The sequence below is a fragment of the Anabrus simplex genome, chromosome 5 (assembly GCF_040414725.1).
Source record: "Anabrus simplex isolate iqAnaSimp1 chromosome 5, ASM4041472v1, whole genome shotgun sequence".
In the NCBI taxonomy this organism is placed as follows: domain Eukaryota; kingdom Metazoa; phylum Arthropoda; class Insecta; order Orthoptera; family Tettigoniidae; genus Anabrus; species Anabrus simplex.
The window spans coordinates 242597956-242621574 of NC_090269.1; positions in this window are offsets into that span (position 1 = coordinate 242597956).

Sequence of the window (23619 nt, forward strand, 5' to 3'; positions counted from 1 at the left end):
ACTAAAAAATGCAGCCTGTTTATGAGATTGCGGATGTAAGGAATCGTTTCTTATAGTGATGGGGGCACAAGAAGGCTTTCTAAATATTTGAAAAATGAACTTATTATTCTCTCTTGAAATGTTTAAATCCAAAAAGTTTAGAGAACCATTGATCTCATCTTCCTTAGTGAATTTGACATCATTGTCAAGCTCATTAAGGGATGTTAGCACACTGTGACTATCGTTTTTCTGTGTATCTATAATGGCAAAAGTGTCATCAACATACCTTAACCATAATTGAAGACCATTAATATTATTGATTATTTTGTTATTTTCCAAATCATCCATAAAGATATTAGCTAGAATGCCCGAGATCGGGTCACCCATTGCTAGGCCCTTTTGATGATATATTCTATTATTGAAGGTGAAATAGTTGTTATTAAGTACAAATTCTAACAGACTGATGAAATTATCTATTTCGCATTTGCTAAGGTTACTGTGTTTTAAAAGGTTTGATTTAATAATCTTGACAGTTTTGCTTACCGGAATATTGGAATACATATTGGTAATATCATAGGATACCATTATATGATTATGCTCAAGATTGAATTTCGATAATTTTTCACAAAATTCAACGGAATTTCTTATATAGGCTGTATTATTGAATTTAAAGTGTTTACTGAGAAAATTATGCAAAAATTTTGAAACTTTGTAAGAAGGGCTGTTCATGCAGTTGATGATAGGGCGTATAGGTACGTCTTTTTTATGGATTTTAGGCAAAGCTTTTGCAGTTGGAAGTTTCGGGTTCATTATTATAAGCCTCTGATACTCGTGCTCTTGTAGTAAGAACGGCAGATTCTTCAATAGGTTCTTCAAACTTCGTTGGATTTTGGGGGTGGGATCTTTATTAATAATAGTAAAACTGCCATTAGCGAAGAAATCTTCGGTTTTTTTAATGTAGTCATCTTTATGTAGTAATACTATGGTGGGACCTTTATCAGCTTTAGTGACGATAATATTATTATTATTAATTTTATTTCTTACATCATGTATTTGTTTGCTAAGGTTCGGATTCGAGGTAGTTTTCAGTTCTTTCGCCAGAAAAGGAAGCTTTTTCTTTATTTCGTATTTAATGTCTTTATGCACTTCTACGGGGAGTTTTTGAATGTTAGATTCAATTTCCGCGACTGTGGTAATCAGATCGTCGGTTTTTTTCGGGTTAGGCCAATTAAATTTCAGGCCTTTATCAAGGAGGGATAGTTCATTATCTGAAAAGTCAGTATTAGATAAGTTCACTGTAGTAGGAAAACGATTTAAGTCGGCGGAAGGGAGGTTAGTTTTACTGTTGACACTACTCTGTTTATTCTTAGTGTTTTGCAATTGTATCAGTTTATTGTCTAATGTTGTTTGTTTCGTCTTCACTATGTCATGTACCTTTTCATTGACAAACATGGAGTATGAACTCCATTCTAATGGGGACATACTAGAGGATATTTCAAGATGCGTCTTATAAAGTTGTAGGTTTAGGAACGATTTCTTTTTGTAATGCGCCTTGATTTCGTTTTTTAACCAAAATTCATTAACTTTCGTTTGAGTTTTACGTAAATCAGAAATCGAAAAGTTTTTTCTTTGAAGGTGTTTTAGAAATTTGGGAATTAGTCCATGCTTCATACATTCTTTTAAAAATTGAATATCTCTAGATATTTTGCTGACCTTGACTTTGAGATTAAGATATCTATTCCTTTTCGTAGCCTGGTAGGCAGCTAAGTTACATGTAATTAATCTCATAATGGGACCGTATTGAGGACAATATATTAAAATTATAAAATCCTTTTAATCACAACCACCTACTCAATACATTATATTACTCATTGAATTATAAAACAATCATGAGGTGTCTTAAATAAAGGAACATGTTTCGTTCGACATAGCGAACATCATCAGCCTTAATTTACAAGGATTAGGTCAGGGCCCTGAACTGAATGATAAAAATTATTAAAAAGGTGACAATACCATAATAAAAAGTAAAATGATAACATTAAACATGAAATTATAACGATATGTACAGATTAACAGCAAGAATGCAGAGGAATACTTTGAATGATGGTAGTCTATAGAGTTAAAACAAACATGAGGTTGTAAAAGTAAAAAGATACAGATGTAGTAGATCCCAAATTATAAGTCAATGTGTGAAGCGTGGACCAATCGCCGACCATGGAGCTCCTAATTGAGCAAACCAAAAGTTAAAATAGAGTCTACTGAACAGCGCGAGCCAAGCTGAGTCAGTCAAAAGGCGCAAAGCGACGAAGCTAAGGTTGAAATGACGTAAACTTCAGTTCAGCTTCGTCGCTTTGCGCCTTTTGACTGACTCAGCTTGGCTCGCGCTGTTCAGTAGACTCTATTTTAACTTTTGGTTTGCTCAATTAGGAGCTCCATGGTCGGCGATTGGTCCACGCTTCACACATTGACTTATAATTTGGGATCTACTACATCTGTATCTTTTTACTTTTACAACCTCATGTTTGTTTTAACTCTATAGACTACCATCATTCAAAGTATTCCTCTGCATTCTTGCTGTTAATCTGTACATATCGTTATAATTTCATGTTTAATGTTATCATTTTACTTTTTATTATGGTATTGTCACCTTTTTAATAATTTTTATCATTCAGTTCAGGGCCCTGACCTAATCCTTGTAAATTAAGGCTGATGATGTTCGCTATGTCGAACGAAACATGTTCCTTTATTTAAGACACCTCATGATTGTTTTATAATTCAATGAGTAATATAATGTATTGAGTAGGTGGTTGTGATTAAAAGGATTTTATAATTTTAATATATTGTCCTCAATACGGTCCCATTATGAGATTAATTACATGTAACATTTAAGATGTCTGCGTCCACAAGAAGGTTTCTCAGGGGTTTTGCTCCTTTCAGGTAAGAAGTCCTCCATCGGAAAGGCTCGAATTGCAGTGGTAGCAGGAGCTTTGCCATTGACCCTAACTTTGTAGATATCACTAGGTATGTCTCTCTTGATACTATAATAAGTAGTAGAATGTATCCTGTGGTAGTAAAATACAGGTAAAGAAGGTGTTTCAGGAGTTATAGTAAATATGTTGGGAGTATGGACTATTTCGAGGAAAGTCATTTATTTGCAAAGTGTTTGAACGTACTGTCCGCCTCCGTAACGTAACGGTTAGTGCTATTAGCTGCCACCCTCGGAGGCCTGGGTTCGATTCCCGGTACTGCCAGAGATTTAAGATTGGCAGGTGGGCTGGTGTGTGGTTAAAATGGCACATACAGCTTACCCCCATTGGGGTTGTGCCTGAAAAGAGATTCACCACCTCTGCATGAGGACACGAATTTATTTGCCGGCCCCGTGGTGCCTGCCTCTTACCCGGAAGCCCCGGTTCGATTCCCGGCCAGGTCAGGGATTCTTACCTAGACCTGAGGGCTGGTTCGAGGTCCACTCAGCCTACGTGATTAGAACTGAGGAGCTATCTGACGGTGAGATAGCGGCCCCGGTCTAAAAGGCCAAGAATAATGAGAGGATTCGTCATGCTGACCACACGACACCTCGTAACCTTCAGGCCTGCGGGCTGAGCAGCAGTCGCTTGGTAGGCCAAGGCCCTTCAAGGGCTGTAGTGCCATGGCAGGGGGGGGGGTTGAACGTACTAAGTCTATGAATCAGTAAATTCATTAATAAATCATTCGTGTTGGATCGCTGCACATTGAGCAAGGTTTTTGCATCGATAAGTCATTCAAATAGAATAATTATTTTAACATCACTAAATGCACGATATGCCTTTGCTGGCAGGACCTAGTGTTTACAGTGCACTATGTCTTCTGGTATGGGCTAGAGCAATTTTGTTACTTTCATTGATCTGTCTCTATCTTATCCTTGGCTTTGACAATATGAAAGTGACTGAGGTATGAGCGATGCTAGTAATGCCATTCCTTCTGCAGCCAGTCCCTGCTATGAATGGTCTGAAAATCTTGCTCATAGTGTCGGTTGGTGCATGCTTTTCAGTGGGCTTGGCAGACTGATATGTAATAGCAACTTTTGGCTCGGTGAGGAAAACAACGGGAAACTACCTCACTCCTCATTTCCCTAGTACGCCTCTTCAGTGATGCCTAGGCCATCTATGATAGCTTTTGGCAGAGCTGTTGAGGATGCAACCAGCCTTAGGGCTGAAGACTGAACATACATACAAATACATGATTTGTGTGTAGGTAATAATTTTTTTAGGTTGTTCTCATGTGTACCGCTTAAACAGCTGTAATTCTATACACATTGCACATTGAACACATTGTTTATATGACATCTTGTACTTTAAGTAGTTCATACTTCCTCTTCCGAAATACACTGATACACTCTGTATACAGAGACACGGAGATATTAATGAGTGAATGAGAAAGAATCGGTCGTGGATTATAGTCTGAAGGTGCAGACAAGTGTTGAACTATGGTGCTGAGTTAGCGGGATCACATTACCGCTGACTGGTGAATGGAAAGTTAACTCCTGAATGGGTCTGTCTGATAAGGGGTACTACACTCCATAGCTCGGTAACTTTATTCCTTCCTCTAGCAAGCATTCCTCACCTAGCACTGAATGTGCTCATTCTTTGAGTGCTCTACCGACAAGAGTCATTGATACCGCACCTCAGTGGCGGCTACTCGCTGTCCGGGGAACAGAAAATAGTGTTTAAACTAAATACAGTACATCGACTGGTATTTCCTAAAGCCATACATTGGTAAGAGAATGAAAATGTGCGTCTTGGTGATGTCGGATTTTTAACATCTGTCATAAGCAACCCCTGCCCCATTTTGACTAGTGATGAGCGATACCATGATTTGTTAGTCACAGCGTGATTTGATACCGTGATTTTCTGATATCAGTAATTTTTAAACGTGACTTAATCACAATCACTGGACCGCCCGTACTGCTTATTTGTAGCTTGTGACTAAGAGAGGGCCTTGTTATTGTGACTATCTCTCTGTGTAAATATTCATTGGAAAATAAGCCATCTAAGATGTTATGTATAAAGAGCCTGCATTTTGGATGCAATACGGAGCACACCGTTGACAATTTCTTTTCTAGATCACACACATCATCGTTTTTGCATCTAAGTTTATTTTGTGTTCATGTTGAAATCGGACCAATATGTAAATAAAAAGGAAAAGTTAGGACCGTAACCGAGTATTTGGTGAATACTAAAATAAGAAATTCAACACATTTGTCTGGTACAAGTTAAAAATATAATGATGGATAATCTGTTCTCGGCCACCCAAAAGCTTAGGGTTACTACTGCACCTTTCCCTAGATACCTAGATACAAAATCATTAATCACTCAGCAAGTATCGAAGCATCATACAATCCTAAAATGAACAGTTACTTGTTAAAAGAAACGGAATTAATCTAAAACAGAGCAAATTAAATACATAAATCACCACTAAATATACCAATGAAACATTATTATTTACACATGTTTGATAGTATTCTAGTATTCACGATGCAATTTGAACGTGCGCTAAAAAATAATACGACACTTCGAGTCAATATGACAATTTCCTAAAATTGACGTTACTAGCGATGACGAGGTGTAAGTTTTTTTTTATGTTCCGAAGGAATGTGCTCGATCTTTTTTATAAATTTTTGACTCTCTTAAAAAAAATGACAAATGTCCATCGGTTGGAAATCACGGTGATGCTCCTTCCTTGGTCACATCGCTTTGTGTGGATACTGTTAAGGCAGCACATGTCGTGATATCCCTGCTGATCGCAGTGACAGCGTAAGAAGTAACAGTCATTACTTGTGATTTTTAGATATCAGTAACAAAATTACAGTTCGTGAAGTCCGGCTCCATGGCTAAATGGTTCGCGTGCTGGCTTTTGGTCACAGGGGCCCCAGGTTCGATTCCGGGCAGGGTCAGGAAATTTAACCATAATTGGTTAATTCCCCTGACACGGGGAATGGGGTTATGTGTAGTCTTCATCAACGTTTCATCCTCATCACGACGCGCAGGTCGCCTACGGGAGTCAAATCAAAGGACCTTCCCTGGCGACCCGAAGTCCTCGGACACATCCAGGCACTGAAAGCCATACGCCATTTGCATTTGTTTACAGTTCGTGAAATATCGCCCATCACTAATCTGGACCAGCCGCCGCTGCTGAAGCTGCTATTAGGCCGGGTGCTGGTGGTAGTTCAACATGACCACAGGTTGCCACCTGAAGCTAAATGTGTTCAAAACGGCCTCCAATGTCGAAGTATTTGTCGCACTACCAATTATAAGTCAGAGCAGACATAATAGACGAAAAATACAGCGCCATTTTTGAGTGCATTCAATATTGAGAACTCGCAGCGCAAATGTCCACTTTGCTGTGCTTTTCGAGGAGCCAAGGAAGCACAATGATAAGAATTATAAGTATTTACAAATGAGTTTGACAACATTCAGTGAATTATTGTCCAGTAACAACCACCCAACTGGCCTGCCAGCAGTGTGAAATTGCATTGCGGACCCGAGTGGCTGCGTTTGCGTGGGATAAACGGTCGTCAAACGCCGCCACATGTAGCGAGCCACCGCTCCTGCCTAGGCGAGTGGTCCGGGCGGGGTTCTACGAACGCCGTGTCTGGACTGAGTCTATTAAAAATGCATATAAAACACGTATTCCAGCCTTTAGAAGCTACTGGTGGCGGTAGTTCATGGCTCCGTTTGCGCCCGGCCTTATATTTGCGTTGCATCGATTGGGAGGGTTACTAGTCTGGGTAATAGAGAACTGGGACGAAGCGATCGTTGTTTAGTTAACCCGCGAGTGGTCGCTAGCCGAAATGTAACGTGAGAGGTCGCGCATGAGACTTTCTCTCACATTAAAATAAATATAACTTAATTCACAGTTTTGTGGGGCGCAAGGCTGAAATTTACAACTGAAATGAAACGCAAATTCTACCTTATATATTTTAGATAAAAATAAAATGATTAGCTATGTGTGTGAGAGAGAGAGATGGTGTATGGTTTTTAGCGCAGGGAGTGTCCGAGGACAAGTTCGGCACGGCAGATGCAGGTCTTTTGATTTGACTGACGTAGGCGACCTGCGCATCATGATGAGGATGAAATGAACGATACATACACCCAGTCCCCGTGTCAGCGAAATTAACCAATTAAGGTTAAAATTCCCGACCCCGCCGGGAATCGAACCTGAGACTTATGTGACCAAAGGCCAGCACACTAACCATTTAGCCATGGAGCCGGACATGTTTAACTGTTTATTAAAGACACAAATTACTACTTAAAATAACATATTGAATGTACATAAAAATAACTTCCGTCCTGAATTTGTAAAAAAATAAAATCTCACACATGCATTATATCTAGTAATATTTACGTACAAAGCAAGGTTTCTGAACACAATAACATTTTCAAAAACAAGAAGTGCTAATAATACAAATACTAACGTGTACAGCAGGAGTAAGTTTCCCGCTCCACTTCAAAATAACACCAACGTCATTGGTCGCGCGATGAGAGAGTCTCTCACGCAGCGCGCACGGACACATAGGAACCTTTGTTCTGACTAGGGGAAGGGGTGCTTACCCTTCAAATGTGAATCGCTCTACTCACGAAAGTCATAAACTCAGCTAGACGAGGGAACAGTCGCCTCCCTTTCATCACTGTGAAGTGATATCACAATAAAAAATAATGTGAGAGAAAATCTCACATAGCGACCACTCGAGGGTTAAGGTACCAACCCATCAATTGCCTTCGATACTGAAGGAAAGAACCAGGAAAGGGAAGGAGATTCAATGGAGGAGGTGCAGCCTTCAAAAGCTTAAATGTATAGCTCAGCAACTGAATTCTAGTAAAATTATACTAACCGTAATTGGGCCAGTTATTATTTCTTCCCCTGCCTGCTGTCATTTCTTGATGGATACAGTACTTTTGCATCCATCTCTTGGCACAGGCCAGAGTAAAGTGTAGCTTCCACCGAAGTCCCAGTCTCATCCATGGCTGTGACAATATGGAAGTTGCTGGGGTATGGGTAGTGCTGAGTAACGACATTCAGAACATGACTAGTGCATCTGAGTGTTACGAAAGGTGCTGCTCATAGGGTCAGTCGTGCTGCAATAGTACTTTCTGACCCAGTGAGGAAAGCAATGGCAAACTACCTCACTCCTCATCTTGCCTAGTACGCCTCATTTTGGTGCTGCCATTGGTTTTTGCGGTTTCCTTATAACCGCATAACCTTTGGTGGTGCTATTTGAGGATCCAACCAGCCTCTGGGCTGATGACCTAACAGACAGATTATTTCTTCCAAATATTATTTCTTATCATTCCAGAAGTAATGCTTAATCTTCACAAAAAAAATATATTTTTCAAATAGTTCTCAATTTCAAGTCACAATATGATGAGTTTTGAATGTTTTGCATAAATAAAAAGCAGTGCAATTAGATCCAGATGCTACTACCACACCTCAGCTTTAGGGTACGTCGCGTCGATACTCAAGAATGCCCAGAGGTAGACACATTTTAGTGCTGATTTTACCTTCATTGTTTAAAGTTTACACTCCACTCCAGATAATTAGTCTTGAAACAAAAGATTGTTTATTCTTCCTACACTAGAGGCACCTAACGAGTTTAGGTGGAAGTAAATGCACACGTTTGCAAACTTGTAATGTATAAACAACTGTGAAGGAGAATGTTTAGCAAGCAAGTAAATGCAATGCTGTGCGGTTGAGGGTTAATATACATTGATTGCCAAAATGATGTTAAGCCTAGTGATTGCCTAAAAATGAAAATCCACAGCCTGTTTCCAGTCATTCGACCGGGTCAGGAATGGACTGAATGAAGCCCCATCTAGCGGCGAGGATACGAAATGTGCCGGCTGCCGAAGCACTGTCGCACTCCCCTGCGGCAATGATAAGTGACTGACAGATTAAATGAAATGTTAATGGAGAGTGTTGCTGGAATGAAAGATGACAGGGAATACCCGGAGGAAAACCTGTCCCGCCTTCGGTTTGTCCAGCACAAATCTCACATGGAGTGACCTGAATTTGAACCACGTTATCCAGCGGTGAGAGGCCGGCGCGCTGAACATATTTTATCAAATTAGCATATCAACTTTCTGCAGATAAATTGTGCTTCTAATACAGTTCACTGAATAGACATGATTATTTTGGCGAAATAACTTACCAACTCAGGTGTAAAACGCACTTTATAAGATATTACTTCGGAAAATATAAGTTCCCTAATCATTGTGTCCCATATACATTTTTATAATTTGTGAGCTAAAAATTAGAACGTGAAATTAGTTGTTTCAAAGAAAAGGGCCCAGAACACGCAAGATTTCATCCTAATATCTTCAATGGTTTGTGAATTATGATGAGAAGTATGTGTAAAAGTATATGTGACAGAAAATGAACAACAAACATATAACAGAGCGGAAGCAAGTTACATACGTGGACATTTACAAACACGTGGGGATAAGTAATTATTTTGTACCATATTAAAGAGAAAATAGATATGTTAGGTGGAACGCAGTTCGTTCCGCGGCTACTTGGCTCTCAGGTCAGTTTAAGTTATAGCCCCAGTCGGCTCCCATATGTTATCACTGTTTCGATCTTCGTATAAACCCCTAGTCCATTCAGGGGTTTAGAAATAATATTGGTCCTAAAACCTACCCAAGGGCAGGTGAATTCTATATATGAAGTTTGGTAGAAACATATCCAGTGATGTATATATTTCCAGTTATAAGAACTCAAACAGACAGACACCAAAACTAAATAAAAGGTGATCATCATTACACGTGCACCGGGTAATTGTACGAAAATTTCGCCAAAATAAAATATCTAGGTACTAAATTGTAATCACCTTCGACGCCTATATCAGGAAACCAAATAAAATACATTACTTTCTTCACACAACGTAGTTACCATTAACTTGTTCTGTTACGGTGGCTGAACTTGTAATATTCGAAATGTGCATGGACAACCCTGGAGGAGAAAAAGGAAGAATTATGTACCACGCGTGAACCAAGATCACTCAGAAGCAGCTTTCGACCAGAATTCAAGTAGAGTGCACCCTCTATATCCCTTCAAAAAATAAAGTAAAAAATGAATTGATTCTTCAACCCCCCACCGTACAACTTCCAAAATTCATCTGAAATCATCAAATCCTAACAGAAACAAGTGAAAATATTACTAAGAAACTGCTCTTCTTTGAAATTGCTCAAGAAACAGAAATTCCCCTGGCCGTTGACTCTGGAGTGGATAGGCCTGTAGTAATAGAGGTGGATCTTACTCCAGATATAATAGAACTTTCAAAGGAACAAATTGTACTGGTGTTGTTGAAAATCTCGATACTTACTTCTCTCATCATATAACCAAATTACTGGTATTTCTGTCGTCCTAGCATCAGATTACAGCGAATTATTCGTAATAACTCTCTCCAACAGTAAACGCTTGTTCAGTTGCAGTTGTCCGCTCCTCGCCAGAAACTTTATCTGTGGGTTTGTTTCGCCAAAATTTGCAAAAGGCTGGTGATATTTCAAATTAGTGTACATTCAGGTGCATACTTCACTTACGTACTAAAGAAATCACTAAAAAGTAAGATAAATTAAATTCGTGTCTACGTCTTGAGGCAGCGCAACCTTTTTATGACGCACTGTCAATGAAGACGAGCCCACCTGCCAATCTTAAATGTCTGGCAGTACCGGCAATCGAACACGGGCCTCCAAGGACGGCAGCTAATAGCGTTAACCGTCATACGTCGGAGGTAGAAATAAAAATAACATAACGAGGCGCATGCAGTAAATGTAAAATGTGGAGCAGATAAGAAAAAATCGCTCCACCTTGGCCCTTAAAAAATATGGCATTCTCAAGCGGTTGAAGATAGGGAAAGAGATAAAGAAATTATTTTTGTATCTTATCTAAACTTGAAAAAAGTTACCAGAAGTATCTCATGTCTATTTCCAACAGTTATCTCATAATGAGCTTTTGTGTGGCTTCTGTTTAAAGAGCAACCAATTATTCGCATGATTATTTGCTAAAACCTTCGACACTTCAGGAAGAAATTTACCTAACTCGAAAATGAGACATTTTAAAAAGGTTTTACAGTCTTTTTAGAGTGAATATACTCGAGCGAAGCCACGAGTAGTAGAGACAGGCAGGAACTACATACATACTGTTGGGCATATAGACTAGATGCGGCCAAGACGGCTCGAAATGTATCAGTGAGGAACTTCATGAGAGAGGCGGATATCAACCACATGAATATTGACCAGGTAACTGACCGGACAGAACTACATGGCACAGGTTGAAAGGCTGATTTTGATCGTCTAAAACCTCCATAGATACTTTCAGACTTCATTAGTGCTGCCCAAATAGTATGATGAGAAACATGTGTAAAAATATAAATGACAGAAAATGAAAAACAAACATAAAACAGAGTGGAAGCTAGTTATAAACATTTACGGCTCTGGAGGTCCTTGCCGATACCTCTCCTGGGCTCACTCCCTGAGGAATCCCCTTAGGCATCATTTTCATTTCCATTTAAATATTTGCCCACCTGCCCTCCACAACTTCCCCCGTTCCTTCCCCTCCCTCTTGGCTACCTACCGTATCATGTACGTTGATTGAAGGAGGCCTGCCTTCAATCCTGTTCTCCGTTACAAGCCTAATTATCTCCCTCAAACTCGCTATATTTTCCGTCGTCTTCCTTAATTCTTACTTACATCCACAATCCCTACCCATGCCTTCCTCGGCCATTCATTTATCTTTTCAGAGAAATATGAAATAATAGGGAAATAGGAACAAAAATAATGACAGTAAATGAAAAACAAACATATAACAGAGTGGAAGCTTAGTTATATACATTTACGGCTCTGGAGGTCCTTACCGATACCTCTCCTGGGCTCACTCTCTGAGGAAAACCCTTAGCCATCATTTTCATTTCCTTACATTCCCTACAATTGAATGAAATGAACAGAAGAGATGAACTGTATATCACAGGAAGGAAATTAAAATACTAGGAATAACAGGCTATCTATAGAAATATGTAGTTCCACTAAATATGTAGATATATATATACAGGTTATTGTTACTATTATTTTTAATTTCATTTGTATTACTACGACGCGCTAACAGAAAAGGCAAACAAGATTCTAGCTATTACATTCGGCTACACTGCAACTCTAAACGGCACTTACCCCCCTCCTCCCATGGCACTACAGCCCTTGAAGGGCCTTGGCCTACCAAGCGACCGCTGCTCAGCCCGAAGGCCTGCATATTACGAGGTGTCGTGTGGTCAGCACGACGAATCCTCTCAGCCGTTATTCTTGGCTTTCTAGACCGGGGCCGCTATCTCACCGTCAGATAGCTCCTCAATTCTAATCACGTAGGCTGGGTGGACCGCGAACCAGCCCTCAGCTCCAGGTAAAAAACCTTACCTGGCCGGGAATCGAACCCGGGGCCTCCGGGTAAGAGGCACGCAAGCTACCCCTACACCACGCAGCCGGCAAACGGCACTTAAGCCTATCCTAATTACAATAGGATAATTGAAACAATGAAAATCTAGTGAAAAGCTAAATTCCTAAAGAGATTATTCCCCTACTACAAAGATTATGCAGTAGTGAAGCGAGCACGATAATTTATTATGAAATAAGTACACTACAATAATTTGCTCTTATTCACATCCTAATTACAGTAAGTTAGCTGAAACAGGAGAAAAGTACTTAAAACCTAATAGATACTACAAAGAATTGCTATTCCTAAAAACTAACCGAAATTGAAAGTGCCCTTATATGCTAAAAGATCGAGGATTAAAAAATATGAAGTACGCCGGAGACTTGAACTACTCAGAACTGCAAATAAGTTTCAGAATACAGAAATCAGCTGATACATATTTATTTTTGCTTTGACTACTGTGCTGGGTAGTATACCCTTTGTTCTCGACCATAAGTAAAAAATTCACTATTTTAAATACGAATAACGATCAACTGTTTCGACAGTAAAATACCGTATATTTCTTTACATGCACATAAAAGAACTCCTGAGGGACGAAATTCCGGCACCTATGCGTCCCAGAAAACCGTAAAGTAGTTATATATCAGAGGTTATACCCTTGTGTGCTTCCTGGTGCTACGCTGGTTTGAGAGCAAGGCGTGACCATGCTGTCACCAATCACATGTCGACAGTGCACAGGATCCACAACTGTTATTGGTGGTCTCAAGGGCGTGCCTTGCTTTCAAACGACTGTAGTGTACCGGCTGAAAACGTCTGTAATTATACTACTGAACTATACGGGGACATAAAACCAATAACATTATTATTATTATTATTATTATTATTATTATTATTATTATTATTATTATTATTATTATTATTATTATTAAGTACTCCCTTCACTCACACCAAGAAGAATGATCGCGGAGACCTCCACCCGATAAATTATGGTTGCAAAACTATATTACATTATCTTAGTAAATTTTGGATGAAAAGTGCTATTATTCTGAACCCAATTATCGTCACCAATCATTATTGGACGACAGAATGTGTTGGCTGTACGGTTCGCGTCGTATGGCTGTTATCCAGCATTCTGGAGATGATTGGTTCGAATACCACTGTCTGCAGCCGTGAAGATAGATTTCCGTCATTTCCCATTTTCACAGTAGGCAAATGATGGGGCTGTACCTTAAATGAGACTAAGGTAGCGTCCTTCCCAATGGTAGCTCTGTTCTATCCTATCGTATCGATGGAAAAAATGTTAGCTATACTGAAGGAGTATGGGATTAAGCGTAGATTATTAAAAGCAATCAAATGCGTTAATGTTGATAATTGGGCTGCGATGAGAATGTTGATGGTAGAATGAGTTCTTGTTTCATGGTATTGTAACCGTTCAATACCATGCTAATAGACATGTCATGATGCCCAGCAAGACATATATGCCGTTTTACGCATCATCCCACGAAATATTTGGTTGTAACAAGCTGTTTATGCCCGGTCCGGAATACGAGCGACGCTGTACGAGCTCGAAGGTTGAAGCTCGAACTGAGCGTACCGAGAGAGAGAGAGAGCTCTCAGTACAGCGAGGCCATGGAATTGCCCTCTCTCGTGCAAGCGAGCGCGAAGTAGGATGCCACGCTCAACTACTGCCTATGTCAGGAGACGGAGTTAACTTTACAGGGTTCTAACTTAAGAACGGGATATTCTCACCGATTTCCCTGCATATTCTTGGATACCAACCCACAAATTTCGCGCGTCAAGCAATAATAATAATAATAATAATAATAATAATAATAATAATAATAATAATAATAATAATAATAATAATAATAATAATAATAATAATAATAATAATTGTTACGGAGTTATCCGTGGTAGTTAGAGGTGAAAGAGGGTGCTGGGTGGAATAGGTCTCAACTACGAAATAAAAATTACACTGACTGACAGAGCAAATGCAACACCAAGAAGGAGTGGTCAGAACTTTATGCCAATTGCAGGGTAGACTAACGTCACTGAGGTATGCTCATGATGTGAAATGCGCCGCTGTGCTGCGCACGTAGCGAACGATAAATGGGACACGGCGTTGGCGAATGGCCCACTTCGTACCGTGATTTCTCAGCCGACAGTCATTGTAGAACGTGTTGTCGTGTGCCACAGGACATGTGTATAGCTAAGAATGCCAGGCCGCCGTCAACGGAGGCATTTCCAGCAGACAGACGACTTTACGGGGGGTATGGTGATCGGGCTGAGAAGGGAAGGTTGGTCGCTGCGTTAAATCGCAGCCGATACCCATAGGGATGTGTCCACGGTGCAGCGCCTGTGGCGAAGATGGTTGGCGCAGGGACATGTGGCACGTGCGAGGGGTCCAGGCGCAGCCCGAGTGACGTCAGCAAGCGAGGATCGGCACATCCGCCGCCAAGCGGTGGCAGCCCCGCACGCCACGTCAACCGCCATTCTTCAGCATGTGCAAGACACCCTGGCTGTTCCAATATCGACCAGAACAATTTCCCGTCGATTGGTTGAAGGAGGCCTGCACTCCCGGCGTCCGCTCAGAAGACTACCATTGACTCCACAGCATAGACGTGCACGCCTGGCATGGTGCCGGGCTAGAGCGACTTGGATGAGGGAATGGCGGAACGTCGTGTTCTCCGATGAGTCACGCTTCTGTTCTGTCAGTGATAGTCACCGCAGACGAGTGTGGCGTCGGCGTGGAGAAAGGTCAAATCCGGCAGTAACTGTGGAGCGCCCTACCGCTAGACAACGCGGCATCATGGTTTGGGGCGCTATTGCGTATGATTCCACGTCACCTCTAGTGCGTATTCAAGGCACGTTAAATGCCCACCGCTACGTGCAGCATGTGCTGCGGCCGGTGGCACTCCCGTACCTTCAGGGGCTGCCGAATGCTCTGTTTCAGCAGGATAATGCCCGCCCACACACTGCTCGCATCTCCCAACAGGCTCTACGAGGTGTACAGATGCTTCCGTGGCCAGCGTACTCTCCGGATCTCTCACCAATCGAACACGTGTGGGATCTCATTGGACGCCGTTTGCAAACTCTGCCCCAGCCTCGTACGGACGACCAACTGTAGCAAATGGTTGACAGAGAATGGAGAACCATCCCTCAGGACACCATCCGCACTCTTATGACTCTGTACCTCGACGTGTTTCTGCGTGCATCGCCGCTCGCGGTGGTCCTACATCCTACTGAGTCGATGCCGTGCGCATTGTGTAACCTGCATATCGGTTTGAAATAAACATCAATTATTCGTCCGTGCCGTCTCTGTTTTTTCCCCAACTTTCATCCCTTTCGAACCACTCCTTCTTGGTGTTGCATTTGCTCTGTCAGTCAGTGTAATTTAAAATTTAACAAAGGTTATATTTTCTTTTCGAGATCAAGAAATAACAAGAATAACAGGAACTCAGTTGTATATCAACAAGTTAAGAATGTACAATTACAGTTTATTAATGGATTTTGGGCTTCGAGCCCCAGATTCATTATCCCTGAGCAATGAGCCCAACTTTACCTATGTACAAGATTCAACAAAGGGGCAGAAAACCCCAATCATGCCAAGGAGCCTGCTCGAGGCACACAGAAAATACAATTTTGGAAAGAGCGAACCCGCTCTCAAAGTTCAAGCCTATTCAAAGGCCACACCAAACTCCACCTTCAAGCTGCCCTCCAGGCACACAATAACAGGGGTAAAAATACCCAACCTACTGAGGCCTATTCCATAAAGAAACAGGACAATTACATGGCCCCAAAATACCAACTTGAGTGGAGGCGTAACTAGCACTCTAAATACACCTTTTTAAAACCTATTTGGCTCTTAGGCCGCTTATGCAAGGGCTAATCCCATACTACGGAGGTGACACGATAGGAAAATTAATTACATTATGAAACGAAGAAAAACAGTTATGAAAACGTAGTCACCTCAAAAACAATATGAGAGGGAGCTCGAGAGGGTTAGGCACTCTCTACCCCGATTGTAGTTAAAGAGACGGAATTTATACCAAGTGTCTATTACATTTTAAAGGAAGGTTACATGATAAAAGTTTCGAACCTGCCCCCAGGGTTAAACTGCTGAGCTAGCAAGCAAAGAAGTTATTAAAAGGCCATTACCTGATGGAGGAACTGCTGCCCGAAGAAAGAGGCGCTTCTCGCCCCCTGCTACATAATCACACAAAGAAAGACGTTACTGAAGTGGCCAGGAGACAAGAAAATCAGCAGTTTATATATCCTCGCGAAAAATTCGAGACGTTTCATGAATGAGAACCCCCCCCCCCTCAACTTTATTGGCTAGGATCAAGCAACATATCCATGTCGGAGAAGACACACATTATTGGTTAACAATTAATTAAAGAAATTCGGGATTGGCTAAATTCAAAACAAGCGGAAAGAGAAGGGTTATACTGCCAACCCAAAAACTGACTGAAAGAAATTTAACAAAGAACAAACTTATGAACACAAAATTTCTCAAAAAACAGTTCCTTCACTTCGCACCAGGGTGCACAATTGTAGTTCTTCAGTAGTGCCATCTAGAAGAGAATGTTCACACTTCTCACTACAGAGAAAACAAATATAAATCGAAAAAGACACAGTTCAGAACTCTTCAAAATTTACAGTAGAGACATCTTCTGAGAAACTTTAGAATTAACATGGTTGTTAAAGTTCAGGCTTCCTCCAGAAGAGGAGTTTCAACTGGCGCAATGTTTGAATTAGCGGTGCGGAGGTGTACCGCCTGGTACAATAATAATAATAATAATAATAATAATAATAATAATAATAATAATAATAATAATAATAATTCGCCACATGCCTAAGAAATTCACAAGTAAGGACTCAATGAACTCAGCATAATTTACAATATCTGATAATGTGAGAAAATTAATTACTTATCCAGCGCATTCTTAATGCCACACCTTAGACAGAGGTGCGGTGATGGTAACCATCTGTCCCTAGTACTTACCTTGATAAAGATAGGGGAGTCCCTATCCCCACCTCTTCTCGCGCTGAAATGCAAAAAGACGCTTGAGTGATTACCAGAAAACCTGTGATGCGATTTGAACGAAAGTAGATCAGTATGTAGAGGACGTCGAGATCTACAAAATAAATATCTATACGACTCTGAGAGGCAATTTTTAGCAGAGCTATTTTTCCCAATTGGCCGTGCGGTTAGGAGCGCGCAGCAGTGAGCTCGCATCCGGTAGATAGTGGATTCGAATCCCACTGTCGGCAGCCCTGAAGATAGTTTTCCCTGGTTTAACAAGTTCACACCAGGAAAATGCTGGGGTTGTACCTGAATTAACGCTACGGACGCTTCCTTCCCATTCCTAGGCCTTTCCCTTTCCATCGTCGCCATAAGACCAATCTGTGTCGGTGCGACGTAAAGCAAAATAGCAAATATATATTTCCGAAGTTGGCGGAGTTTACCCTCTCCACAGCTGATGAACCGTATCTTCTATATAAGGACAAGCAGGACAACTCTCAGTTACGCACTGTTTTCTATATTGTGTTAGACAGAGGTTTACTCCACGTCAGTCCGATACGCATTCATAGAGCAGTTACATTTTCCTTGTGTGAAGTGATAAGTGTGGTGTGTGGATACATGAAATACTAATCCCAGTATACATTAAGGGAATGCAGACAAGCAGTATTGTTGCAGGCTAAAGTGAATATGTTTAGAAAGAACGAGTAATATTCCAAAAATCGTCACGACGTAGTGAGTTACTGGCTATAGAGAACCAGTAGTTATTGTACTGTGATTAATGTATGTGCAGTATTAAGAGACAATCAGCCTACAAAGTAATCATTGTCAGATTAGCCAGGAAAGTGCTCCATAAATGAACAGTGACGCTCACGTAGGAACAACTAAAACCAATAAATATTTCTCTCTATAACGAACGGGAATCGAGTAGCATTCTTCAGCGATAGTAATCGCTACTTGGGTAGTCCAATTGAGTCTATGAGTAGATCTATCAATGTCATGTTATTCGAAGACATATACACAGTGCTTCAAATAACCGATTCCTAATTTGTTGGCATGTATGTGAGTGCTTGTCGATCCCAGGATTCACCACTACAAGAACGCGCCTGTGTGCCTGTGAAATTCCTGTTGAAGACAACGCAGAACTTTCATCAGTAGGAGATAGCGGATGAAGACACCATGGATTCAACCCCGAAGGAGTTAAACCTAGGACTTCCTGCTAACGAGGCACCAGTTATGGATAACTAAGTCCATATGGGTATCCCCAGATGGCAGCAGGTTACACACAGCAAATGATAAGAACATCCCCATGATATTCTTAGCATTAAAATCAGCCGTGTCACATTAATATGTAAACTCTGTAAAAATTATCTGTCAGCATGCATTTTGACGTTTCTTATAACGTATGGGTGACGCAATATACGTGCTTCAATAGAGTAAAGTTTCTTTATTAATTGTAATTTTTGTCTTCAGTGATTATTGGTTAATCACAAAGTTATTCAGTGTATTTTGCATGAAGTAGTATATAAGGCCCTATAGTTTGCTATGCTTGAGTGAGGCATTCGTAAGGGTGAACTTAGATAATTTAGCGGAATTTATAATCCATTCCAATTTCAGTCAGATGATATGGATCCTCTCAATTTTTCAAGCATAGATTATTCAGATAATTCACAACTTTAATGCAAGAATATAGTTACTCTCCTTTTTAGTCTTAAGGATGCTGACGACTGGAGAAAGGAATGTTGACTCCAGGTGCGAACCATGGCCTTAGATATTTATCCCTTGGGACACTAAGGTCATGGGTTCAATATATAAGCAAGTGAGTGATATGTTAATTACCTGTCGATTAGAATCATCTCAATGTGTGAATAACATGGATACGAGGCACACGTGTGTGAAAATGAAGGGTGAAACCGTATATGTGAAAATGTGCAAGGCGACAGATTTGAGAATAATAATAATAATAATAATTAGGTGAACCAATACCGAATATGGTTGAGACATTAAGATTAAGTGATATTTGAAGAGTATACATAAATGGTCGCATGAACGGCGAATACGAGATAATTGAATTAAGAATTACGTGTTTGTATATGGGTGAAAGTGTCAGTGTTTACCCAGCTGGCAAAAGCCCATGCTGTCCTCAAAGAGAGAGATTTATGGCTTCAGAACGAATGGCAAGAGGAGTGATCGCCAAGCCCTAGTTGCTGGTCCCGTTATAGTCTGTCAACCGCTTGCAGAAACCACAAGAGTTTTTTCCCATTTCATACTGTACTGAATATTCACGTGCCAATAATTTGTTACCTTCAACACTGTACGTTTTCATGATCCGATAGGTGATGTACACTCCTCTAATTTATATATTTAAATTAGACCGTAGTAGGGATTTTCAGATATCACCTCGAAGTCAAGCTATCTTGGTTCGATACCTGATTGATATGTGGGTTATACATGGTATTTATCTATTTACAGGATAATGCTTCATTGTAATATGTGCCTATAGTGTTGTGTATTGTGTCTGTGTATGTTGACTTCTATGAGTTACAGGCTAACCAACGTCGTGTGTCCACTTTGTAAATATTAGAGTAAGTCATTACCCCGGAGAAATACGTATATCCGATATTGTGATGTATAATTAATGTGATAATGAAGACCTTATTAGTAACAAGCGACGAAATGATTTTCTGATTGGAAAAATATGCGGAATTATCTTTTATCGTTATGTCAATACACGACGACTGTACTGCAAAACTTGACTGTTTCCTCACGAGAATGCCGCCCTTTTCATATAATTTTGCGGTGTTTTATAATAATATAATGGATACCCTCGGGTATCAAATTTGAACGTAGAGGGACAGATCCCTAGTGAATAGTAATTAAAGTGTGTATATGCAGAGTTAATAAGTTGATTTGGGAATGCCAGAATGAGATTTAGGAGTGATCAGTGTTAGGCGCAACAATTTTGAACTTTTTCTTGTCATATGCACTGCCATCAGGATCGTAACTGTTTCCTTATTTTCGCGATACAGTTTTCTTTGACATTTCAAGAATTTATGTGTTATATCTAACTCCATTACGGTTAATCGCGTAGTCAGTGAAGGGAACCGTAGACTAGCCGAGATAAGCTTTCAAGTCTCTTGTGACCACCTGGCATAACAAGAGGGTGATGGTGAGGGGAGTTCTCACGGAGAGTCGAGTTTTCACAGAGGAACGGTGCGGTTGTACAGATGGTGTGTGTATAGAATAATTCATTATTTACGTGTTAGAGAAATTAAAATGTAGAATCTGTGTAATCATAAGTCACATAGAATAAAGAGGAAGAATGTGCTCTCCGAATATGAAGGGCTAAGTGTGAGGCAAGCTAGCCCCAAATGGAGCCAGGATGACCTCGGAAGCTACGGTGCAGTTACAAGGTCTGTATATTTTGAATATCATGTTCTGTAGTTAGAAAATTGTAAATGCTTGTCCCATTAAATTACTATGTTGCGTGTGTAAAAATATGTATAATGCGATGTTGAGGCGAAATGTCTATTAGTCATATCAATGCGCGAATCTTTAAAAACGCGTTTAAAATATGTTTAGAAAAATGTAGTATGCGAAGTTTTAAATATTGTACAGGAATTAAATGAAATATTTTCAGGCTGATAAAAGTTGCAATAATGATAACGATAAAATAGTCGTGCTGATCGTGATAAAGTCAAATATCAAATTAATAATAATAATATTCACGTCAGGATGAATTTTAAATGATAAATTATGTGTTCAGCAGTAATGTCAAGGGAGATTTGCGATTTATACCGAAATCCAGTGAAGTCTGATAAAGTTAACATTTATTTTTGGGAAGCTTAAATTTTGTGACACCGTGTATTTGTGATACAGAAAATTGCAGTATGCTATTTTTCTCTTGAGGTCAGAAAAACGTAAAAAAGTTAATTGTGAGTTTCTTATAAAGTGTTGATCATGGGATTACGTATATTTGAAAAAGTTTCGAACAGGAAGGAATGGATTGTAAGGGAAATGAATATTATGAGAATAGTTAGGAAGATGTTAAAGGGAGAGTACGCCTGTATTTTACGAGTGATGTATAATAAACTGGAGGCTGAGTAAAAAGAAGCCCTGTATTACAATGGGAGGAATTTGTGTGACATGGTGTATGTGAAGAGATAATATTTCTGAGACAGTCTATGTAAGATGACGATGTCCTGTAAGCAATCCCGAACAGCTGACTAATGTAATAGTGGTCAGAAACCCAAGTGAGCGCGTTATAACGCCTATTTTAATTACAAATCGATGTTCTCCTGTGGTTATTATTTTATATGAGCGTAAGTTTTGGCAATTAAGTCCAAGTGGCAATTCTATGTAGTACCAGCAAAGTGCAATTTTTGATAGTCGATCTCACGAACAAAGTACATTCTGACACACGGTCAATGAAATGATTGATTATTGTAAATTGAATTCTATTCTGTACTAGCTGCTGTACCCGTGCTTCGCTACGGGATTCTCAGAAAGACTGACTGTGTGGTTTTCCTAACTGAAATCAACATAGGTCATTACAAAAACGTAAGTATGAATATAGCGATTGAAAGCAATGCTATCATATAAAATACTTGATCAAATGGAAAGCCGCACGTTTTATCACTTTTAACGAACGGTGCTGCGGTTAGATTGCGGTGCCAATCTAATAGTCCAAAGTTCCAGAGCTGGAATGACCAGGCCGCAGATTGCCATGAACACTCATCTGTCATTATTCCGTTAAATATGCACACTGTTAATTCCAATCAGTGCCTCAGAGTAGGGATTGAATACCCCCAATGCTATGCTGATCCAGTGTGTTACGTACCAGTAGTATCAGAAAATTTATAAACCAGGGGAATGGCATGCTAAAGAAGAAAGTTATCTTAACTCCTCAGCTACTTCCCATCAATATTCAGGCAGGCTGTTACACTCTGTCCGACTGGGCGAGTTGACCGTGTGGTTAGCGGTGCGCAGCTGTGAGCTTGCATCCGAGAGATAGTAGATTCGAACCCCATTGTCGGCAGCGCTGAAGATGGTATTCCGTGGTTTCCCACTTTCACACCAGTCAAATGCTGGGCCTGTACCTTAATTAAGGCCTAAGGCACTCCTAGACCTTTCTTATCCCATCGTCGCCTAAAACCTATCTATGTCGGTGCGACGGAAATCAAATGAAAAATACTCTGTACGCAGCAGTAATCCTATCTAGCGTAGATGAGGGGCAACAGAAGACACAAAGCACATCACGACAAACAATGGTCAATGTAATGTTATTGTTGATCAATGTTATGAGCTTTCTATATTGTAGGCCTTCACATTTAGTTTTCTTTCGACTCTGTGATTTGTAAAATATTTTATACCGTAAACTGTAGTTTCTTATTCTCCGACTTTACATACCGATTTTCATTAAATACTGTTTACCGATTTCCTCGTTACTCGCCGCTGATATGGACTTAGCAACAAAAATCCAAATTCATTAATATCTTGGTGATCATAGCCAGTACGGTAACAATGTATAAGACATGAATAATAGGAAATTTAATACTAACCTTAATTGTCTAGCATTCATTGACTACACTTCTAATAAGAAATATTTGAGAATTACATTTTAGGCCTTCCCTTAAACTACCATTTCACTCAGCGTGAATAAAATAATTTACAGCCTAGACTATAGCGACTTATTTCCTGACTTTGCATACCGATTATCATCAAGATAGGGCTACTAATAACAACAATATTTGAGAAGTTAAATTTTATGCCTTCCCCTAAACTACCATTTTTCTCAGCGTGAATACAATTATTGATAGCCTAGATTGTAGCAATTTATTCCCCAACTTTGTATACCCATTTTCTTTAAAATACGACCACTAATAACATAAAGTTGAGAATTCAATTTTAGGCCTTCCCCTAAACTACCATTTCACTCAGCGTGAGTAAAATGATTTATAGCCTAGATTGTAGCGGCTCATCCCCCGACTTCACATACCGATTTTCATTAGACCACTAATAACATAAATAATTGAGAATTCAATTTTAGGCCTTCCCCTAAACTACCATTTCACTCAGCGTGAGTAAAATGATTTATAGCCTAGATTGTAGAGGCTCATCCCCTGACTTCACATACCGATTTTCATTAAATTCTCTTCAACCGT